The sequence below is a fragment of the Ambystoma mexicanum genome, chromosome 2q (genome assembly GCF_040938575.1).
Source record: "Ambystoma mexicanum isolate Mex_15411 chromosome 2q, UKY_AmexF1_1, whole genome shotgun sequence".
NCBI lineage: Eukaryota > Metazoa > Chordata > Amphibia > Caudata > Ambystomatidae > Ambystoma > Ambystoma mexicanum.
The window spans coordinates 926322745-926344217 of record NC_090924.1 but is presented as its reverse complement, the minus strand read 5'-3'; the positions used below and the strand labels follow the sequence as shown (position 1 = coordinate 926344217).

Genomic DNA, 21473 nt, shown 5'->3' with positions numbered 1-21473 from the left:
TGGCGCCATGGGCGCCAGGCTCATTACAGAAATCTTACCTGTTGCAGACCATGCTGCATACCTACCTGATGCAGACCATGCTGCACGAAGCCACAAGCCAAATGAGACTTAAAGGGACTACTTTACCTCAGGGACTCTTTCCTCTCGGGTGGGGCTGTGGAAGAATACTTACCTGGGACTTCTTCCAAGGCTATTTAAGCCACACCCGGACAGCCACACGTGCTTCGCGTTATTCTGCTTTCTGCAGCGTAATGCTCACCGTGTCTTCAGCAGCTCCAGTCTTCAGCCATGCCCGCTTCAGTCCTGGAACAAGAAAAGGAGAAGAGGTCAGAACAAAACCCTTACCTGAATCCTTGATCCAGCACATCGTCGATCTGGAAGAGAGAAGCCTTCTCAGGTGCATTGCCACGCACCTCGCAGCGCCGCGCTGAACTCACCAACCGAGGCTGCATTCCTTTACTCCATTGCGAATCCAGCATCTCCAGGCCATTCTTCAACACCTGGGGGAGACAAGAACAGATAGGTGAGCAAGGGCAATACAAACCACCCCCAAAGACTTACCTGATTTACCACAGGGGGGTACTCACCTCATCTCGGGTCGGCGTAGTCAATTCTGCATCACTGCCGCACCCCGGCCCCTAAAGGGAAAAAACAAGGACAATACAACCTAATCCCAAAGACTTATCTGATTTACCACAGGGGGGTACTCACCTCATTTCGGGTCAGCGCAGTTAGCTCTGCATCATCGCTGTACCCCGGCCCCAAAGGGGAGAACCACAATAGACCTACCAGGATCTTACCAATTGCCACTTGGAACTCTTCTGGTGGTTTAAATCCACAACCTGCAAGGAATCTGGCAGAGTGAAGATCAGACTTTTGAACTCTTACGAACAATTGGACTTAGAGTCAATACTGGAACTCACCAATTCCTCCACGCCAGTGAAGTAACTGGTCGTCTACGCGCCCCTGCGCCTGACGCAGGATGGAAAGCTCATCTTTCCAAATCTTCAGGTGAGATTAAGAGGGAACTTCAGGAGTGTTCTGTGGGCAGACAAGGGGAGTGGGAAGGCGGGTTAACGCTCAGATTACGGGAGGTTAATTCCCTTTCTCCATTGCAGAAAGATATTCGTACAAGCCCAACAAACGAAGCTAAGTGGGTCTGTCCAGTCTGTCATCTCGGCTCTACGTGTTACTCTGGTGGAAGCAACAGCGGGCCAGTCCAGATCGACGCCCCCGTGGGAATTAGGTGAGCGTAACTGTAGGTCTCCTGAAGGGGGCAGGTGAAGTGAAGATTAAATTGAAACCAGGAGCGATTTTGCCATGAGCACGACAATACCCCATGTCCAGAGAGGCAGATGAAGGGATCGCGAAGACAATTTCTGCCATGATGGAGCAGGGTATCCTAGTGACATCAGAATCACCTTGCAACACAGTGATTTATCCTGTCAAGAAATCAAAAGGAGGATCTTGGGGTTTAATCCAAGATTTACAAGCACTGAACAATATAGTTGAAGCCGAATTCCCTCTAGTCCCTAATCCATCCACAATACTGTGTAACATACCCACTGAGGCCAAATATTTCACGGTGATCGATTTGAAAAATGTGTTTTTCCTCGATTCCGTTGCACCGTGAATCACAAGACCTGACGTCATTCACTTTCAGACAAATGCACCTGAAAACCACGAGGTTGCCACAGGGGTACTGCGAGTCCCTGTCTATTTTCAACAGAGTCCTGCAAATGGACCTAAGCAATATTGCAGTGGACAGTGATGTTTTGCAGTACGTAGATGACATTCTGATCTGCAGCACCACTGAAGAACAAATGCAGGCGTGACTCTGTCCAGCTATTGACTATATTGATATGATATTTTATTTATATCGCACCCATACACAGGTGTTTCAGAGCGCGACCAGGCAAAGGGAGGGGGAGCAGGGGAGCAAAACAAAAACAAAAACGATCTTACTAGGCCCAGTGACATTGAGACAGCGCAAGTGCATGGGAAGGGAAAGGGGGAAAAAGTGCAAAGGAAAAAAGGAGGGGGCAAAGAAGTGCAAGGCATAGGAAAAATATAAGTTAGTGGATAAAATAAGTGAATAAATAAGGTGATAAGAGCAGCGATAGGTGCAGCCAGTGAGGGGAGAAGTGCAGTGCAAGTCAGATAGGATAACATCTGATAAGTGCAGATAGGATAACATCTGATAAGTGCAGGAGAGGAGTGGGGGGACCTGTAAGGGTAAATATAACAGGTCCCAGTGCAAGGGTGGCCAAGGGGCAGTGCCGGAGGATGCCCAGGAGGGCAGGTAGCTGAGTCAGGGGGGCCCCGTTGGCAGGTGATGCAGTGCTGAGAAGAGAAGTCCGATCAACAGGGGAGGAGAGTGGCAAAGGTAGATGCGAAGATATTGGCGGAAAAGGGATACAAGGTTGATAAGGAAAAGTTGCAGTACTGCCAACAGGGGGTGTTGTACATAGGGCAACTGATCTCTCATGAGGGGAATAAAGTAACCCCAGAAAGGGCTGAAGCCATCATGAACACGGCCAAACCGCGCACGTTAAAACAAATGCAGAGCTTCTTAGGCCTGTGCAATTTTGTCAGAGCATGGGTCTTTGACTACAGCTCGTATACCAAGCCCTTGCTTCAGGCTTTAAAGAAAGCCCGAGTGAAAGGAGCGGACACAAGAACTTCACCATCTTATTTTTCCTGCATTTTTTTCATATTTTCACTTTTATTTTTGTTTTTATTTTTACAACATTTTATACATCTTCTCCTTCCTTCGCATTGAGCAAATTCCAGCATGTCCTCAGGACCAAGGCAAAGTCGAGGCGTGAATTGGAACCTCACCTATTATCGACATGTATAATGAATGTGATGTGCCAAAGGTGTTAGCCTAACCCTTTTCCATAGTTTAGCACAGGACCGGTACTGAGTACCCAGAGATTACCGTTGTCACTCACGTGAGGGGGGACATTTGGAGAAGCACTTGTCCCTCTAATAGTAACAAACTCTCGAAATACGAGACAAGAGCAAAAGAAGGAATACATCACTGACTATGAACTCATTCGAAATTGGGGCCCAGAACAGTAACTTGGTTTTACCCCCAACAGAAGGGCGCTCCCACTTTCCTGGAAGAAAATGCTGCAAATTGTCGTTCAGAACGATTGTGTGTATATGTATAGTTATTATTATTGTTTTTCTGTCATTAACAATCAGAACTGCTTTCTTTATTGGTGCACAAAGTGTCCTGATCTCAGTACACCCACCAGATAATGAACATCTGGGGCCTACGAAAGCACCCAGCCCCTATATAGTCATCCCAGTCCCAAGAACATCTGATGATAAAAGTAACAAACTCAATTTAAATGTAATGAGCAATGATTTAGACACATTTGAGGTAACAAATGAAGAGAAAAGCTGGAGACTGGGTCAGCACGGAATGAATGAAAATGCTGCACTGACACTGCATGTACCCACACACAGGATGCACACAGACAAGGGCAAGTGTCAATGGCTACAGGGCCTCCAACGAAAGCAGCAGAGGAGACTGCATGCCGAACAATCTATTCCAGAAAACAGTGGAAGAACTCAAGAGGAGCCAGGTGAACCACTAGAGAGAGAGAGGGCATAGCAAAATTCCTCAAAAGAACCAAAGTAGCCATAAAGGAATTCACAGACAAAACACAAATGCTGATAGACTATTTGTTCCCATTAATAGTCAGAGCAAAGAAACTGCACGAGGAGCTCGAACATAGAACTGCATAGACTATAACGACAAACACACCAGCTTGAGCACTGTAAACAAGCACCAGATCTATAACTCAGCCTCACGCTGAGGAGATGGTGAGCCAATGGCGGCCAGAGAACCACAATGAAAACCAACAAGAGGAGAGAAAGAAAAACACAAAACCTTCTACCACAGTGATGCAGTCGAGGCAGCCTGCTCCACCGAGACACCCAGAGAGGAAAAGCAGCACAGACGCATTTAGGAACATAGCCATAGCAAACTACAGAAGAACGCTGAGAATCAAGAGAAGCCCACACGAAACAACATATGGTACCAGCACATGAAGGAAGTAGGACGAAGGCAGTCGGAAGGAGAATGCTTTGTCTGTGCTCTCCTACCATACAGCATGGGAAAATCCAAGATCTTCGTGGCTGTAGAAATTGATGTCCCTACAGCACACTGTATGTCACATGTGGCAACGTGCAACACCAGAGGACAATTTATGGGAAGAGACGCCTCGTTGATGTGGGCCAACAAAAAAGATTACCCGGATGAAGATGGCTACGTCCAGGACATTAAAACAAGAAACCAAGTGCACACCAGAAATCATGTGATCAGGTACGAGAACCCTGGCATCAAAGGATCAGGGATAAAATGGGAAGTTAACCCGAGACTGAACGTTCGAGGAAAGACTGCAGGAGAGGCTCAAATCTGGAAGAACAGACGCCAAATGCAGATATGGGGTCAGTGGTCTCCCCAGATGTATGGGAGGACAGAGTAGTAATCTGCCAAGCATGGATGGTCCTTGGAGCCCAAAAGGAAGCAATAGAGAATTTGCAGAGGTTATGCAAACCTCTGTGACCAAAGCTAGTAAAGTTACTAACATGGGTCGAAGATAGAGGGGGACCCCTGTAGATAGTGCCCTGGAGAGCCCGAAACTATGCTTCAGAAACAATTACACAAGGAAGAAGAAGATGGGAGAGAATCAAAACTGCAGATCTTTGAAGCTCCAGGAATGACACAAGGAACCGCAGTTATTATGGACCATTACTGGGCGTGTGGATCCAAGGCGTACATAAGGTTGCCGAAGAACTGGGGAGGCATAGGTACACTAGTGAAAGTCCACGTTCCCGCGCTAGTGATCCCTAAGAATGACCTGAAGTTGGACAGTTTCCCGAAAGCAGATGCTCATCTAAGAAGAAGATCTGTGGAACTGGTATCCCGGATGAAGAGGGAAAATTACTTTTCTCCCAAATCAGAAGAGGCATTCCACGCAATCCCGTATGAACACAGGCTGTTCAGCCTCACCTCAACAGTATTCACCACACTACTCCTGCCCCACATCCAAGTTGGAGTGAATACTAAATGGTTGCAGATAACCAGATGGGAGTTATTGCAGACCGTAATACCACTATAAAAGGATTCAATGCGATTAAAGAATAACAGAGCAATCAGACTGATGAGCCTCCAGAACAGATATGTGCTTGACATGATCACTGCAATGGATGGAGGCGTTTGTGTAAAAATCAAAGAATCATGTTGCACATTTGTACCATCACACGATGAAGAAAACGGAACCCTAACAGAGGCCATAAGCATGTTGACAAGCCTGAAAAATCAGATGATCGATGAAAGTGATGAAGTGGATGATGACAGCTGGTTTGGAGACCTATTCTCGTGGGTCCCACAATGGATGGCAGATATATTCAAATTTCTGGGAGCTCTACTAGCCATGGTATTGCTAGGATTCTGTGTTATCAAGATAATCCTTACACAGTGCCATAAAACTGCGAAGAAAGCTATAGGGATGAAAATAATGGTTGATGTCGAGCCAGGATGGAAGCCCGGAGACCTGACTGATGAAGAAATAAGAGACTTTGTGAAAGCTATCAAATTTGCGCCAGAGGGAACAAACCTAAGAAACGAAGAAGGTATGAAAGAAAATGGATCTACTGCAGCCCAAATGGACAATGTCAGCTAATGACATGGAACAAAGACGAACATGTCAAAACAGCAGGGAGTTTGAACGAGTGATAAAAATATGGACTCCAAAGGCTCACACATTCACATGTACAAACCCTGAAGACGATGAACATGACACCTGAAGAACTAAAAGAAATAAATGCAAAGGAGGTTGCAGAAGTGGTCGATGAACCGACCAGAGGGGTGGGGGTGTAGAGGAGGTCCCAGACATGGCCTGCACCCCTTCCCCTCATTTCGAGGTACCAGGAGCGTACTCGCCAAGGTATGTGACGTATGAAGAGCAAATGAACCTACAAAGAGCTGCACTGGGACTCTGCCCAGCATACATCAGAAGATCCATACCGGTTGAAGCACCCATAACCAGACAACCCTGGGCAGCATGGTACCCTATTAGACAGCCATACCAGCCGCTGATGCAAAATGGGGAGTACCTACACAAGGTCTACGAAGAGACCCCAAAAGCCTTATTGGAAGGCCAGTGGGAATGACACAAGGGCCTGAACAGACCGGTGAATGAATAAAAGCAGCTATCGAAGATAACACTCCAGTGTGAGTAACTACGAAACTGAATGGAGTAAATACAGAGAGGAGGCAATGTTACAACGTGAGGAAACAGTGCTACGAGACAAGATGGAAGCAACCGTCCTGTTAATGTGTGTAAATAGGCTTCAAACGCAAGACACTAAGAAATCGATACTGCTTGCAATGCTTAGTAGAAGATAAGAGTGGCAAGCGCCAATCATATATCTACCTCAATGAGGCATTATACAAGTGCGACTCCATTTTGTAAAGACAGAAATGTAGCCAGGCTGCCAGAGGCCTGACAGGCCAAGTTTCGAAACCCAGGCAAAAGCAAGTGAAGGAGCGGAATCGAAACTCAACAAAGAGCGGCCAAGGCCTAGGAAATCGAGGTCAACCAGAGAAGGGGAGGAGAGCGTCAGCTCACAAGACTCCAACTTCAGAGCATACCAGCCTGCCTCATGAAGGTCAAGATAAGGGGGGCCCCATGTAGGTGGCGAGGCTGAAACAGAATTAAATGCACTAAAAGCTGGAAACTGAAGCAGATTCATGGTGAACTAACACGTGACCAGCCAGGCGCGAAGAAGTACCATTGCCTAAAGTCATCCTGGACGTGAGGATGCCATAACTTTTCCCGATAAGAGACTACAGTTTTGAGGTCATCCTTAGCCAACTAATTGACACATCGCCCTAAAGCACTGATTGATGGAAGGGAGGCAGGTTGAAACTTGGGACACCAGGCACAGGGGTGTCCATTCTGCATGCTGCTAATTAAAAGTGGAAATGTATGTCTAGGGGTGTAACCTGCCCAATCACAATGGACTAAGTTATCTGGAGTCCTATAGATATCGTAACCAATAGGACGTTGTAAATGTAGTGACGTCTATCACGCGTGATGTAGAGGGATGGGTGCAGACGCCCACCCGATAAGAGTTATCCAATCCACACGCCCCATTATCATATACATATATAACACCTATACTTAAGTTACCTTTCCTAACCAATTATATTCATGATGATTTTTTGTAGAATTAGACGTCAGTGATGATGATTTTGCCTATAAGAATTGCTGTTCGACTGAGGTTCGAGGAAGTGGGAACGAGACAGGTAAACGCAATGCTGCTGATTTCCATTTGTTTCTCTGTTTGATGTAATTGTCATTAAACGGACTTCCCTTTGTCAACTTACTGAGTCCTCATTATTGAGTCGTGTTGGAGTAAGTGAATCCTGCACCCCCTGTCCTCACATGGTGCAGCTATCTTGTCTTACGAGTTCTGGAGGGTGAGTGCTGACCTATGGGCCCGTCAGTAACTTCTTCCCCTCCTGAACACATACGTTCAATGGAGTTGATAATCCCCTCCAAGAGGCTCAAGTAGTCGAACGTATTAAAATCACGTTCAATTATGGAAACTCAAGCAATAAAGGAGCACTGAACCAAACAATTGGAACTGGCTGGCCAAAGCATTAGGAGATTATAACCAAAGTTAATCTCAAGACTTGAGGAAATATCACAAACGCCTTTGGATCCTGGAAAACTAGAGGCTTTGCCCACCTCTTTCAATGTAATTGGCTGGATGGCCTGGACATAGTATGCTTACAAGAAACTTGGCTTTTAGATCGCCCAACTACTGAGGAGTTTGAGATTGCCATAAACCCGACAATAAAGAAACAAAAAGGCAGACCAGTAGCAGGTCTATTGACTCTTGTAAGGAAAAGTTCAGGCTATCGAATTATCAGTTCCAGGAATACTTCCCCGTATATTCAAATAACAGTCCCCGTATATTCAAATAACAGTCATTGGCTCAAAAAGGCAACTCGAGACCGAAAAGTGTCTTGTTTACATCATCAATTTATACTGGCAACATAAAGCTGTGGGGACGGCCACATACATTGATCAAGTAACTGAATTAATTGATGAGATTAACGAAGAAGAACGTTTATCAAATATAATTCTGTGTGGAGATTTGAATATCAACGGCCTAAATCCTAAACAAGGGGGCACACACGAAAAGATTAGCACAGAACATGTGGTGGTCCAATGGTGCAACAAAATGGCATTAAGAAATATGTCAATGCTGAACGGAAACATAACCGGGGGGATATCCCAGCACAACCAACATGGAGAAGATATTGCCAGAAATCCTTTTTGGATTATTCCTTTGTGTCTGATAATGTGGCCCAACGTGCCGTTTCCTTACATGTAATTCCTAAAGTGCAGAGCGATCATAATTTGGTGAAACTAGTAATCACGGCTCCGGAGAGGGTACTCACTCGCACTTGGAAACAACGTGGTAGTGGAATCTAGTAGGGACTCGGCTGAATGACAATGACGTGTACACGATCACCAATGCTTATCGTGAGGATCCCGAACAAAATTGAATGCCAACATTTACTGACCCAGTACGTAGAAGAAAAACTGGGGCTCCGGAATCGTAGATTTAAGCACAAACACACATTTGACATTCAGAGTATAAGCAGAAAACGACAAATGTGAACAGACATCAGGCAATGCATAAAAATAAATAAAACTTCATATCTTGCCGAAAAAAAAGGAACAATTGGCTGATTTTCACACAAAGCCATTATTTAACAGCAAGTTGCCGAAACAATGATATCCAAATTAACAAACAAAAACTCCAGTGAATTTTGGAAGGCCATTAATGAAGAAAGCAGCTCGCAGCAAGCAATCCAAAATAACATGGTGGCTGAAAGCAAATGGGTACTACATTACAGCCAGCTATACAGCAAAAAGGGGAATAGCAAAGATCCGTTGCTTCCGAAAGTAGATTGTTGGGACCTCAAATGTGACAACAATGAAGTCTTGAACATTATCAAAAATATAAGTACATCACGGGCCCCTGGCCCTGACGGTCTCACTAACTACACACTGAAGATGAGTCCGGAAAAATCGGCTGATTTTCACATATTACTGTTTTTGAAAATCACAACAGAATGTGCAACACCTAAATCTTGGAAGAGCGCAATCATCATGCTAATATTCAAAAAAAGTAACAGAGCAAACCCTAAGGACTATCGTCCAATTGCACTTTTGGACGTATTGGGAAAGATCTATGCAACCCATCTCCAAAACCAGCTATTAGAATAGATACATTCCAGCCAGCATGTTGATCATAGGCAAATCAGGTTTTGTCAAAGGAGTGGGGTGTGGTTTGAACCTTCTATTATTAAACCTGATGAAAATGCAGGCTATAAGAGCAGGAAGTAAGAGCTTTCTTGCCTTCATACTAGATCTTTCTCATGCTTTCGATAGCATAGATCGTGAAATCCTTTGGTCGAAACTAAAAAAGTGGAATTGACCTTTGAGTTTGCTATTGGCCATTAAAGAACCACACACCGACACTGAAGTCGGAATCAGATTTGATTGAGCAGGAACCCTCGCAGCCGCAATAAGAAAGTTCTGTGGTGTAAAGCAGGAGTGCCCATGGGCCTCAGTTATGTTCAATCTTTTCTTGTCAGACATTGGTGATACCATCGAAAGCATTCCATCATTCCCGCCAAAAATTCACGGGTCTCACGTAAACTGGATCCTTTATGCGGATGACTTAGTTCTGCTCGACGTGACCCCAATAGGGCTGCAACATAAGCTTTATGCCCTTGAACAATATGTTAACATAAATGGGATGTGCATGAACACCAATAAATCTGAAATCTTGATGTTGCAAGATCTAAGGAAGAACAACGCACGCTCAAATATGAAATTTCAATGGCATCTAGGAAAAGAGAACTTGGAGATTGCGCCACATACTAGATACTTGGCCATGACGATCAGCTGAAGCTTGAACAATGCACCCTGGGTCGAAAATGTGAAAGTCAAATCCCGACAATTAGCAATTCAAGCTGCTATGTTGAATACGAAATACAGCAAGTTCTCATTAAAACCTGTGATTGACTTTTACAAACAAAAAGCCGCCCCTGCTATGATCCATGGAGCATAGTGTGCTATATGTTGTTCTTTTTCACTATGGCCCACGTTAGAAAACAGTTTATGGCTCCCGAGGGGCACACCGACTGCACACCGACTGCATGTATTTGTTATGAACTAAATGTTTTATCAATAAATACGAGCATTTGTTGGAATATGCTCACACTTATCGAAAAATGACTATGGAGGAAGTCTTAGCACAATTCAAAATGTTGCAAGATCCAAACAGCGGAGTGAAACAATGTGTGTTGATGTTGTTGGCAGACCGTTGTAAAGAAATAATGAAAGATCTCAACATTGACATAAATGTTCTTCAGACCAATGCAAACCTAGCCAAAAAAAAAAACTTTGGATGCAAGATTGGATAGCAACAGGAGAACAGAGATAGAAGCACAAGATAATGAAGTTTGTACTGAGTGAAGCAAAATCCTTGAACGAAACACAAACATATTTGGTGAAATTTCCTGATCCACAACATAGATTGTTATATATGAAATTGCGCCTCCAACTTGTTTAAGACCAAGGAGACCGTAGGTTTATGGTCAAACCACACACATATTAAACGCGTGTGTAGGCTTTGCTATCAAAAAGACGAGACTGTGAAACATCTTACATTATTCTGCACGACCCTTCGGCCGGAAAGGTCAAAGCACTTTGGGCGCATAATTGCAGAGAAACAGACATTAAATGCTGAGGACTGGTGGCAAGCGCTCTTGGATGAATCTAATAGAAAATGAATAATTGCTTTAACTTTTTTTTTTGGAAGACATGACAACATAACTAGCAGAAGAGTACGATAGCAATCAAAATTAACTGTTGATATGCAAAAGTCGTTTATATGTCTGTTTCTTTTGATGTTACTTTGCTTAAGTTTGGTTTTCTTTGACTTTTATGTAAATTGTAGTTTGATGAGATAATGTTTTAATTTGATGAAATAACCTCAAAAAAAATGTTTGTTTCTTTTTAAAGGTTTGTAACACACCATTTTAAAAAAATGTAAATAAAAATATCAGGAATTTTTAATTTCTCTATATTATCACAGCTGTAAGGAAATAAAACTCTAGGGAAATTGTTTTGCCCATCATGAACAGACGTCTGCAAACGATGTCCGACGGCGCAAGGATTGGCCACACGAAATAACGGTTCCTGCGCGTCCAGGCGGAAAACAAGCTGCTTCTAACCACTGAATTTGCCCCCGTGTATAGAGCATCACGCGGTGGTGGGTATGGTGAACTTCTAGGAAGAATGCAATGTGCCCACACACACAGACACAAGAACAATTATCGTATAGTTAATGTTATAGTAATCATAATAATTCTGATGGCAAAAACACTATGAGGCAGATACAGTGTCATTAGATCATAACACGCGTATTATCTTTTATTTCTGCTTTTTTATACCTCATATAAACAAAACATGACACGCTTCAATAATTGAAAAGTACATAAGGAGTAAGGTGTGCACTATGACTCAATAATATCGGCTAAAATAAGTGAAACATTCGTAGAAAGCAACATTGGCTACGTTCTAAAACAGTGTGCTATCTAACGCATCGCTATGCTGTAGTCGGACTGGGACGAACAACACGAGGGCATCTTGGTATGGGAGCCTTCAGACCGCATAGAAGGTGCTCGGGCACCTGGCCTCCACATGACAGAAACCGCACTGTAGGCGCAAGAGGGGGTGCCCGCCGGCTGCGCAGCAGGAAGCTTTCACGAACGCCACTGCAGTGCCCTGCAGACGCTGGGCCGCAACCCACGCCACGAATGGCGCCTTCCATCTGGGCGGCCCGCTCCCCTCCCTTCCCCTCCCCTCTCCTCTCCTCCCCCGCGCCGCATTGTTTACAGGCCCGCCACACCTCGGCGCCCAGGAACCAATTGATCCGCCGTCCTGAGCAAATGCTGTCTTCTTGCGCCCCCCACTGCTGATGGGCAGTAGGGTTCACTCCGGCAGCTTCCGAGACAGCCGATTTTATCAGCATTTCCTCATCCAAATGCCCCGTGTTTCTTCAATAACCCAGACTTTTTAGTTTTTTTTTAAAACTTTAGCTAGGGATATTTTTTACACATACATTTAATTTGAAGCCTAACACGAAAGTGTCCATTCTTTAAGGAGGGCGGACGTATAACGAGGGTTTAACTAGCTGCGCTGAGCCGTGCTGGACCCTCATAGTCCGTGACCAACAGTGCGCCTGCAGGAAAGCTGGAGGACACCTGTTTCTCATTTAAGTGATCCCGTCCAAAATACGCAACGCAAAGGTAGGTCGTCTTTTTTTGTACACCACGGCTTTTCAAAACCTCTTAGCCAAATAACGATTTTTTTTGCAGTGCTGTCTAGGTTATACATGAACTTTTTGGAAGTCTGTACATGGTAGAGTAGTCTAAATAATGCATGCCTCCAAAATACCACCTGCACTACGGACGGCAGAGAAAACGAATCATGTTTCTTCTTTGTAATCTGTATACAGTGGTTACAATTTTCTCTCAAGTTTCCCGAAGCCGTGCGTGAGAAGGCAATCCAGTCCTGCTTTTGCTCGGAATTCTGGGAATTGTAGTTTCCCTACATTTCAAATGGGTCAGAAAAAAAACAAGTCCAAGAATCCAAAGGGCAAACACATGACTAGCTGGCCTTCTCAGGATGCTCATGGGAAACTTGGGAGCTCTGCGATGGATACATGAATTAATTTGCTATATGTCTTTTTGAGTTCTTCCAACTGTGTGTTTGCATGTGTGTTTGCATGTGGGCAGTGGTGGAATGGAAAACATTTAAAAGGGGTTCCCAGAAGAACCAGAGTGGGGACAGAGTTTGGAGGAGGGGGACAGAGTTCTGAGGGGGCAGAGCTGGCAGTTGGACTCTGCTCAAAGGAACATTTCTAAATAATAGTTTAAAAATGGTGATATTTCTTTCATGCTGCTAATTTCCAAACTCCACACTGTACATCATTTCCACTTTAAATCACTCACATGGCAGTGGTGCACGGAGTAACGGTGGTGCACCCAAAATACTGTTGGTTTTGCAGTGACTTTTAGTACATTAAGGGATCCATAGACATGCTCTACAGTACAAGGCTAACAGGGTAGCTCAGCAGGTTGAGAGACCTTTGCTGAGAAGTAATATATTAAAAACTGGGTGATAATCATATGACTTTTTGCAATTCCTTACAAAAAACAATTGCTATAAAATGTGTTTGGCCAGGGCATCGGTTGGGCTGGTTGCTTGCTTATATTCACGGCGGAGGTGGGGGCATTTCTGCCCTTGTAGTGAAAATCAAAAGTTGGCACCCATGAACCCATTACATTATTTAGTTAATCACAACATTAAACGTAAGAATAGCACACATTACACACATATTTAAATGACAATTCCGCTACCTAAGAATCATTACAATTGGTTTCTTAGTTAAAACTAATTTCTTGCTTAATAAGCACAATAACAGCAACAAAAACCGTAAAAGGTAAAAATCACATTACTCCACATTCCGTTTTCTGTAACCAAATCTTGTCAAACATGCTTCTTAATGTGTAGCCGCATTTGATACGGAGCAATATGTACAGATACAGAATAAGTGTTAAGACAATGGGCCTCATTACGAGTTTGGAGGTAGCCATGCTGTTTTTAGCGGCATGGCTTACCCCAAACCGGGTACCGGGTCCGTGTCCCAGAAATAGGGAATTACCGGGCCATGCTGACTTTTGCGGGCCCGGTAATTCCCATTCTCGGGATCTGGTCCCGGTACATCCCCATTCCATCCCCCATAGGGCTCAATGGGAATGGGGAGGATGCTAACAACGGGCCCGTTAATGATGGGCCCGTTGTTTGCATACTGGTCTACTCGCGGGTGCCGCTAAGGACGTCTGGTCTGACCAGACGTCCTTAGCGGCACCCGCGAGGAGACCTCGTAATGTTGCGGCCTGGAATGAACGGTGTCGGTCCCTTACCGGCACCGTTCATTCTGCGGCTGCACTCCTTGTAATGAGGCCCAATATGTCCAAAATGTGTGATCTGATATTGCTTCATAACTGTGAATTAAATGACCAAGGTGAATCAAATACAGTGGACCCAACCTGGAGCATTCCATGAAAATGTGCCTAACCGTTTCCTTATTCTCGGTGATCATACAGATTCTACAGTATCTAGCATCCGTTGCCAGTTTCAGGCGAGCCTCTACGTTAGCAAGCACTGGCAATTGGTTAATATGGATCAACAGTTTTAACTTCCGAACTTCGGCATCAGGACAAAGCATTAAATAAGGTTGGGGTCTCATAAACCTATGGGTTACCATGGAGACCAGAGCGTATCCATGGAGTGAGGCTAAATGTTCATAATTCGGAATCCAGTACCAATGAGCCACCTTTCTCGCAAACTCATTCTTCAAGGCAGCAAACTGTGTCCCACGATTAAAATCTGGACACCCATTCACAGAAAGGAACACATCATTTATCATTTGTAAATATGTGTCTCCTTTCATAGTTTCAACAGGATTGTGTATGACAATACGGGCCAGCAGATTATCTTTAATGAGAGTTTGAGTTCTCAAATAGAGCTCTCCCCTCTGTCTTAATATCACTGCTTTCATCAACAATAAGAGACCTTGCTCCAATCGTAGGTACTCCAGCAGGGTTGACTATGGGAGACCTAATACATTACGCCAAAAAACCCTTTAATTCGAATAAGCCAATCTAGATTGTTCATCTTCTGAGCCTCCAGACAATACAATATGGTAGGGCAAAAGCACTTTTTATACAGCAGTAGTATCTCACTCATGAAAAAACCTGCCATTTCTCTCGCAAATCTGTGCACCAAGAATGTTAGCTGTCTCGCCTTCGCAATCTCAGTTTTCAGTATATTTTCATAACTTGCCGAATGTGACATCTCTAGTCATAAGTATTTATAAGACTCAGTGTACTGCATAGATCCCATAGAAGTTTTCAAAACTAACCTGTTAATTTTCTTGGGAGTAACCAACATAACTTTGGGTTTCTCCCGATTCACAACCAGGTCATTTTCAGTTGCATAATGCCCCAATTCATTAGGTAAATCCTTGATACCAGTAAAAGTGTGGTTAAATAAAATGAGATCATCCACATACAAAATTGCTGAGAGCGTTACAGAATTTATCCTAGGTGAAGATTTAGCACAAGCCTCTAATCAACCAATTAAATCAGCTGGGCATAGGTTAAAAAGTAGTGAAGCCATAATGTAGCCCTGTTTAACTCCTCTGTTTATACACATTTGACCTGATAAAAAAAACTTCAGTTAACTAGCCATATCTTTGCTGTTGTATCCTTATGGAGTGCACTGACTATATGTAGTAGCCAGGGCGTACAGCCCCACTCAGCAAATTTTGACCCACAAATGATCCTTGTCTGCTAGGTGGAACGCTGACCTAAAGTTCACATAAGCAGGGTATAAGGAAGCACTCTGTTTGCTCCTTGCGTTAGTTATCAGCCTATCTAAAGTTCTAATATTGAGACTCCTACTGGCACCTGCTTGAAATCCAGTCTGTAAGGGATGCAATAATTTAATTTAATTGAATCAAGTTTGCAATAGTCTCAAAACCCAAGTTGCAAACACATTCCCAGTGGAATCGAGCAAGGATATCAGTCAGTCATTCTCAGGTAGTAAGCGATCTCCAGACATATAAATAGGAACCGATATAGATCGAGTCCATGACTCTGGTATTAGCCCATGTTGACATACCTTTGCAAACAGAGTGCATAATAAAACAGTGCAATATTTAGCATCAGCCTTTAGAACAGCCATAGCTAAGCCGTTTTGCCCAGGGGCTCTACAGGAATATTTACATTCCACCATATTTCCCCAAGAGATCTTATGACTAAACATTTTGGATTCAGTACATTTCCGCCATGTTTGTTCTTGGATTGGATTTTATTTTTAAATCTCCTAAGGGGCCTTAGCCAGTGAAAGGACACACCACATTGTTCTTGGGTTGCGGCTCAGCATGACATTGATAAGCTGTTGCCATTTAATTGTTAGTCCTTCAACTTAACGTTTTTTAAACCAAATACTGTAAACATTCCTATCCTTCTTGATATTAGCTTGTTGCATGTCATTAGCATGTTGATCAAAATGCAGTTGTGACTTTAAATGATGAACCTCTCTCCGTAATTTACGGTTGGCCACTTGAACCTCTATATCAAAGAACACTGCTCTTTTGGTCAATACCATAGACCGTGTTTTTCCTTTTGATACACCAACACTACAAGTTATCTCAGAGGTCCACATTTCTATACCATCTGCAGAGAGCTCTGCTAGATTCTCTGGGGCATCTATTAATACACTACCAAGCTCTCTGCATGCCTTTCTAATATTTCCTGCAGTCCAGCAAATGCGATTCCCCCTGGTTTACTTCCAATTCCCCAAGACCACTTTCCTTGCTCACCTCACCAGTACCTTGTAATTGAAGCACTACAAGAGCGTGATCACTAAACTGATTTGAGATGACATTCAAAGAGCAAACACACTCTAAAAGGGGGCCGTTCCCAGTTAGAGTGCAGAATTGCCACTTACCGCCAAGATGGCAAGTCGGCTTGCCAGGAATATCATTAAGTAGAAGAACATTCAATAGAGTAAGTTCCCACTTGGTTAGAAATGTAAGCCACTCATGGCCCTTAATGTTGGACTCTTTCAACGTCAATTTATTATTATTAATATATGGGGAAAATTTGCCATGAAGGAGATTCACCACATCTTGCATCGCGATCTCCCCCCAAAAGGATAACATCAGAGTCCGGGTCGATTTCCCAAGAGACGACAATCTTATCAATATATTCAAAAATGGCCTCAGTTTTGCCCACACCTGGTGGATCATATACATTCACTATTAATATTCTATTAGGTATAGAATACCATTGCAAACCCACTTTGACAACCAACACATTCCCTTTCATATCCAACGCTTGACCAAACAAGAGGGCAGGTCTTGTTTAACCCCCATTAACAGCTCACCAAAAGGTTGTCCAATCTCCCCCTTTTTTGCAGAGGCTTGATACATCACAGAGCCGTCAATGTGAAAAGGGTTACAGAGCCATGCTTCCTGAAGTAAAACAATGATAGAGTTTAAGAGAAGAGCTAAGGATCCACCGCTGATTAAAATGGTGGAGTGTCCCTGAGTGTTCCACGAAATTACTTTAAACGTTCAATCACAGGGAGACACAGAACCTGTTGTAATACTCTTTAACCACTTCCACTCTTGTATGTTATCAAAACCTGAAACCCCACATTCTTTCTGTAGCAGCACCAGTGTTATTTAAGTATTTTTAGGGCATGCTCTACAATGGTCACAATAATGAATGCTGCCCTTCAACATGGGTAGCATATCCAGCTTGTAGCCAAGACATACCAATGATTCAGCCTAGGCCTATAACAAAGATGCAGTAGAGGGTAAGGAACAGTGATTTATTGTCATATAACCATATCTCTGACCCAAAGGTTGAACAAAGTCAATGTCATTGGAATTAAGAACCCTAGCAAATAACTTCAACAGAGCAGAGCGATTAACTACATTCTTGTTAGATGGTGACGGCACCTGAGTAATTGTTAGTACACGACTATCTAATGTTGGACTGGGTGGCATAGAAATCGCAGGCACTGCCACCTCGTCCTGCGCAACACAGTGTATGTGCAGAGTAATAGGCAAATGTATTTGACGAGATGTCGCAGCGCCAGAAACTCAGAGGATTCTGTGCTCCTCAGCAGTACTAGCTGTAGCTTCTTCATTTGTCTGAATCAATTGGCTAGTCTTATTGTCTTTTTAAGAGCCAGCTAGTTAAAGTTTCCACACTTTGATGAAGATGTTTTTTCTGACACGTTTCTCTTTTCCTTGACTTTTTTGTCTGTAGTCTGCGGTGCTTGGAGGAAAAGGGAAAGAGAGTATGGAGGGTAAAGTGGGTACAGTATTACATGAACTGAGAGTTTTGGCAAGAGACATGCAGGGATGAGGGGAAGGGCAATGTTTTCTGGCCTTCTGGATGCATGTTGATCGAAACTGGTGGATGGAAATGATAGTGCAGAATGACGAGTTCAAGTTATATCATTTACATGGTTCGTGATGGAGAATTTCATGAAGGCAGTCTTTAAGTGATAGTCTCACTGTAGTAGAAGTGGTGTGATGGTGTGTAATAGGCACAAGATGTCCTCAAGTGGACCCTTAAAGTGTGAATGCTTATTTGTTTGGACTTGCTAGTACTGGCCCGATACAAAACCCAGAATGACGATTCAGGGACTGTCCAGCTTGGTCTCCGCGAGAAGCAGAGTCAAGAATAGACTGTGAAAGATGTAGGTGGAAGGGAACATTAAGGATTAGCTGAGAAGTGATAGGTTAGGATTCTGGCCATATATGGGATCTGAATGCATAAAATATATTTCATGATGGATCTTGTACGCCAAGACCCTCGGCCGGCCCATAGAGCCGAGGCTTGCTCAGAAGTACTTTAAGACGCGATAGCTGCACCCTTGAGATGGATGGGGGTGCAGATTCATTACTCCAACACCAATCAATAAGGCCAACTCAATGGTTTGGCAAAGGGAGTCAGTTAATGACAAGTACAGAAAACGGGGAGTCGTGGATATCAGCAGTGATGCGATCATCCTTTTCGCTTCAAACTCCAATGAACTTCATACGAGTTGTAACATTTAAACTCAAAAATCGTCATCACTAACGTCTAACACTCAAAAATGAACATGCAATTCTATTGGTTAGGAAAAGGTAACTTTACTATATGTACTATATCTGTATATGGTAATGGAGTGAGGGGATTGGGTAAACTCTGTCAGGTGGGCATCTAAGCCCTTCCTTCAAAATGACTACTGTAGACGTCACTAAAAGTACAACGTCTCATTGGTTCTACTAACTATAGGACTCTAGATTATTTGGTCCATTGTGATTGGGTTGGCACCAACCCCATGCACACTTTTCCACTTCACTTAGCAGCACGCAGAATGGTCGGCCAGGTGTAGAGTGCCCGTTAGTCACCTGGCCTTCCTCCGATTATGGGTACAATCAATCATCACTTTAGTGTCCATGTGTCAATTAGTTCACCGTGGTTGGCCTCGAGACTGCATCTTCTGTCTGGAAAAGTTCTGATATCTCTGCCTGGTCAGGTGCCAAGCATAGGTGTGAACCCTCACTTCTTCTTGCTCGGCTGGTCATGTGATTTCTACACTGTGAATTTGTCTCTTTTCTCTCAATTTGTGTATTTGATTCTCATTTAGCCTGCCACCTGCCTACGTCTTCTTATCTCGACCTTTCAGAGGCAGGATATTCTGTTCTCAGTTTCAATTAGATGTAGCTACTGTTCTCTTCCTTTTTTAATATGACCTTGGCTTTCCTGGCACAAGTTGCCTCTGCCAAGTTTTGATTCAGCCATCTCTTCTCGTTTTGCTTAATATGAATCTTTTCTTATTTGGCCTTTAGTAACCTGGGTTGATTCTGCTTCTTGTGCAAAGTAGAAATACACTTATAATACTGTGCTTTATTTTGAGATAGATTATGTACAATGGCCCTTGCCGCACTATTATTCTACTAAGCATAGCAAGCTGCACTGTTTTTTTAGCTTTCTTGCGGTTCCAAGCATATTTACAGGTCTAAACTGGTGAAATGCCTTCATCTTGCTTACAGCTTTAAACTTCTTTGCATTTCAACATCGTCCTTTCACTTTAGGTTCACAATATCCTTATTCATGGCATTTCTTCTCTTTGTGTCATTCTCTGGTCGTCATTTCTTCTATCTGTGAGTCAGTCCAGGTTCTTGTGACGTCAAAATTCGTCTTCCATTAAGACCTTTTTGGTTTCTTCCGGGACTGTACTTAGGCAATCTTCATTTCGTCTCATTTGTTGGTAGGGTTTCCCAAATGGATACCTTACTGTCCATGGGTTCCATGGTACTGGTACTGCAATAGGTGCTGTTCTTCTGATAGGCACTGGGCAGAGCCCTACTACGGCTCTCTGTTGGTTTATTTGCCCATCATACGTCACATATCTTGGTGTGAACATTCCTGGAACTTCAAAATGGACAATTGGAGTGCAGGCTTTATTTGGGACCTCCTCTACACTCCCCCCTCTGGGTGATTCATCGACCACTTTCACTTCCGTCTTTGCATGCATCTTACTCGATTCTTCTGTATTCATCTTCACTCCATCGCCTGGGTTCATTCCTTCTCATCTTCTGGATCTATACATGATGGTTTGAAGAAGTGTCTCTTTGGAGTCCATATCTTTATGACTCCTTTCAGGCTCCCTGCGGTCCTTACATGTTCGTCTTTATTCCATGTCGTTAGTTGACATTGTCCGTTTGGGCTACAGGAAACCCATCTTCCCACATAATTTCGATGTTTCCTGGGGTAGAGAAACTTTGTTCTCTCGGTGCATGAATGCCGGCCTTCATAAAGTTTTTATTTCTTCATCAGTCAGGTCCTCAGGCTTCAATCCTGGCTTGACATCAATCATGATCTTCATCCCTATGGCTTTTTTCGCAGTCTTTGGGCATTGAGAGATTATTATGATGATAACACAAAAACCTAGTAATATCATCACTAGCAGGGCTCCCAGGAACTTAAATGCATCTGACATCCATTGTGGAGCCCATGAGAATAGTGATCCAAACCAGCTGTCATCATCCACTTCGTCAGTCAGTTTCATCAATCATCTGGTTCTGCAGTTTTGTCAGCATACCTATGGCTTCTGTTAAAGTTCAATTTTCCTCATCGTGTGAAGGTATAAATGTGCAACATAATTCTCTGATTTTTGCGCAAACTCCTCCATCCATAGCTGTGATCATGTCAAGCACATATCTGTTCTGGAGAGTCATCAGTCGGATGACTCTTAACTCTTCTTCGATTGTGTTGAATCCTTTTATGGTGGTGTTGATAGCCTGCAGGAACTCCCATCTGGTTATCTGCAACCATTTAGTATTTGCCCCAACCTTAATACTTGGCATGAAAATAGATGTGAACACTGATGAGGCGAGGCTGAACAGCCTGTGTTCATACGGGATTGCATGAAAGGCTTCTTCTGATTTGGCAGAGAAGTAATTCTCTCTCTTCATCCGAGTTAGCAGTTCCAGATCCCCTTTTCCTCAGGTGAGCAACTGCTTGCGGGAAACTGTCAATGTTCAGGTCACTTTTCGGGATTACCAAGGCTCGAACGTGGACGTTCACTATTGTGCATATACCTTGCTAGTTTTTCGGCAGTCTGATGTCGGCTTATGATCCACATGCCCAATAATTATCCATAATTACTTCAGTTCCGTGCACCATTCCTGGAGCATCAAAAACGCGTCCACAGTTC

The 21473-nt window shown here is 43.6% G+C and overlaps 1 long non-coding RNA gene across 1 annotated transcript in view; it reads left to right on the top strand.

Annotated features, from left to right (window-relative positions):
* The first annotated feature begins 12011 nt into the window (after positions 1–12011).
* The window catches only part of LOC138569040 (uncharacterized), a 167240-nt gene continuing 157778 nt past the window's right edge, over positions 12012–21473 (top strand). Inside the window, exon 1 of the long non-coding RNA XR_011303073.1 lies at positions 12012–12424. This is a non-coding gene — a long non-coding RNA (uncharacterized lncRNA). The remainder of the gene's footprint in view (positions 12425–21473) is intronic.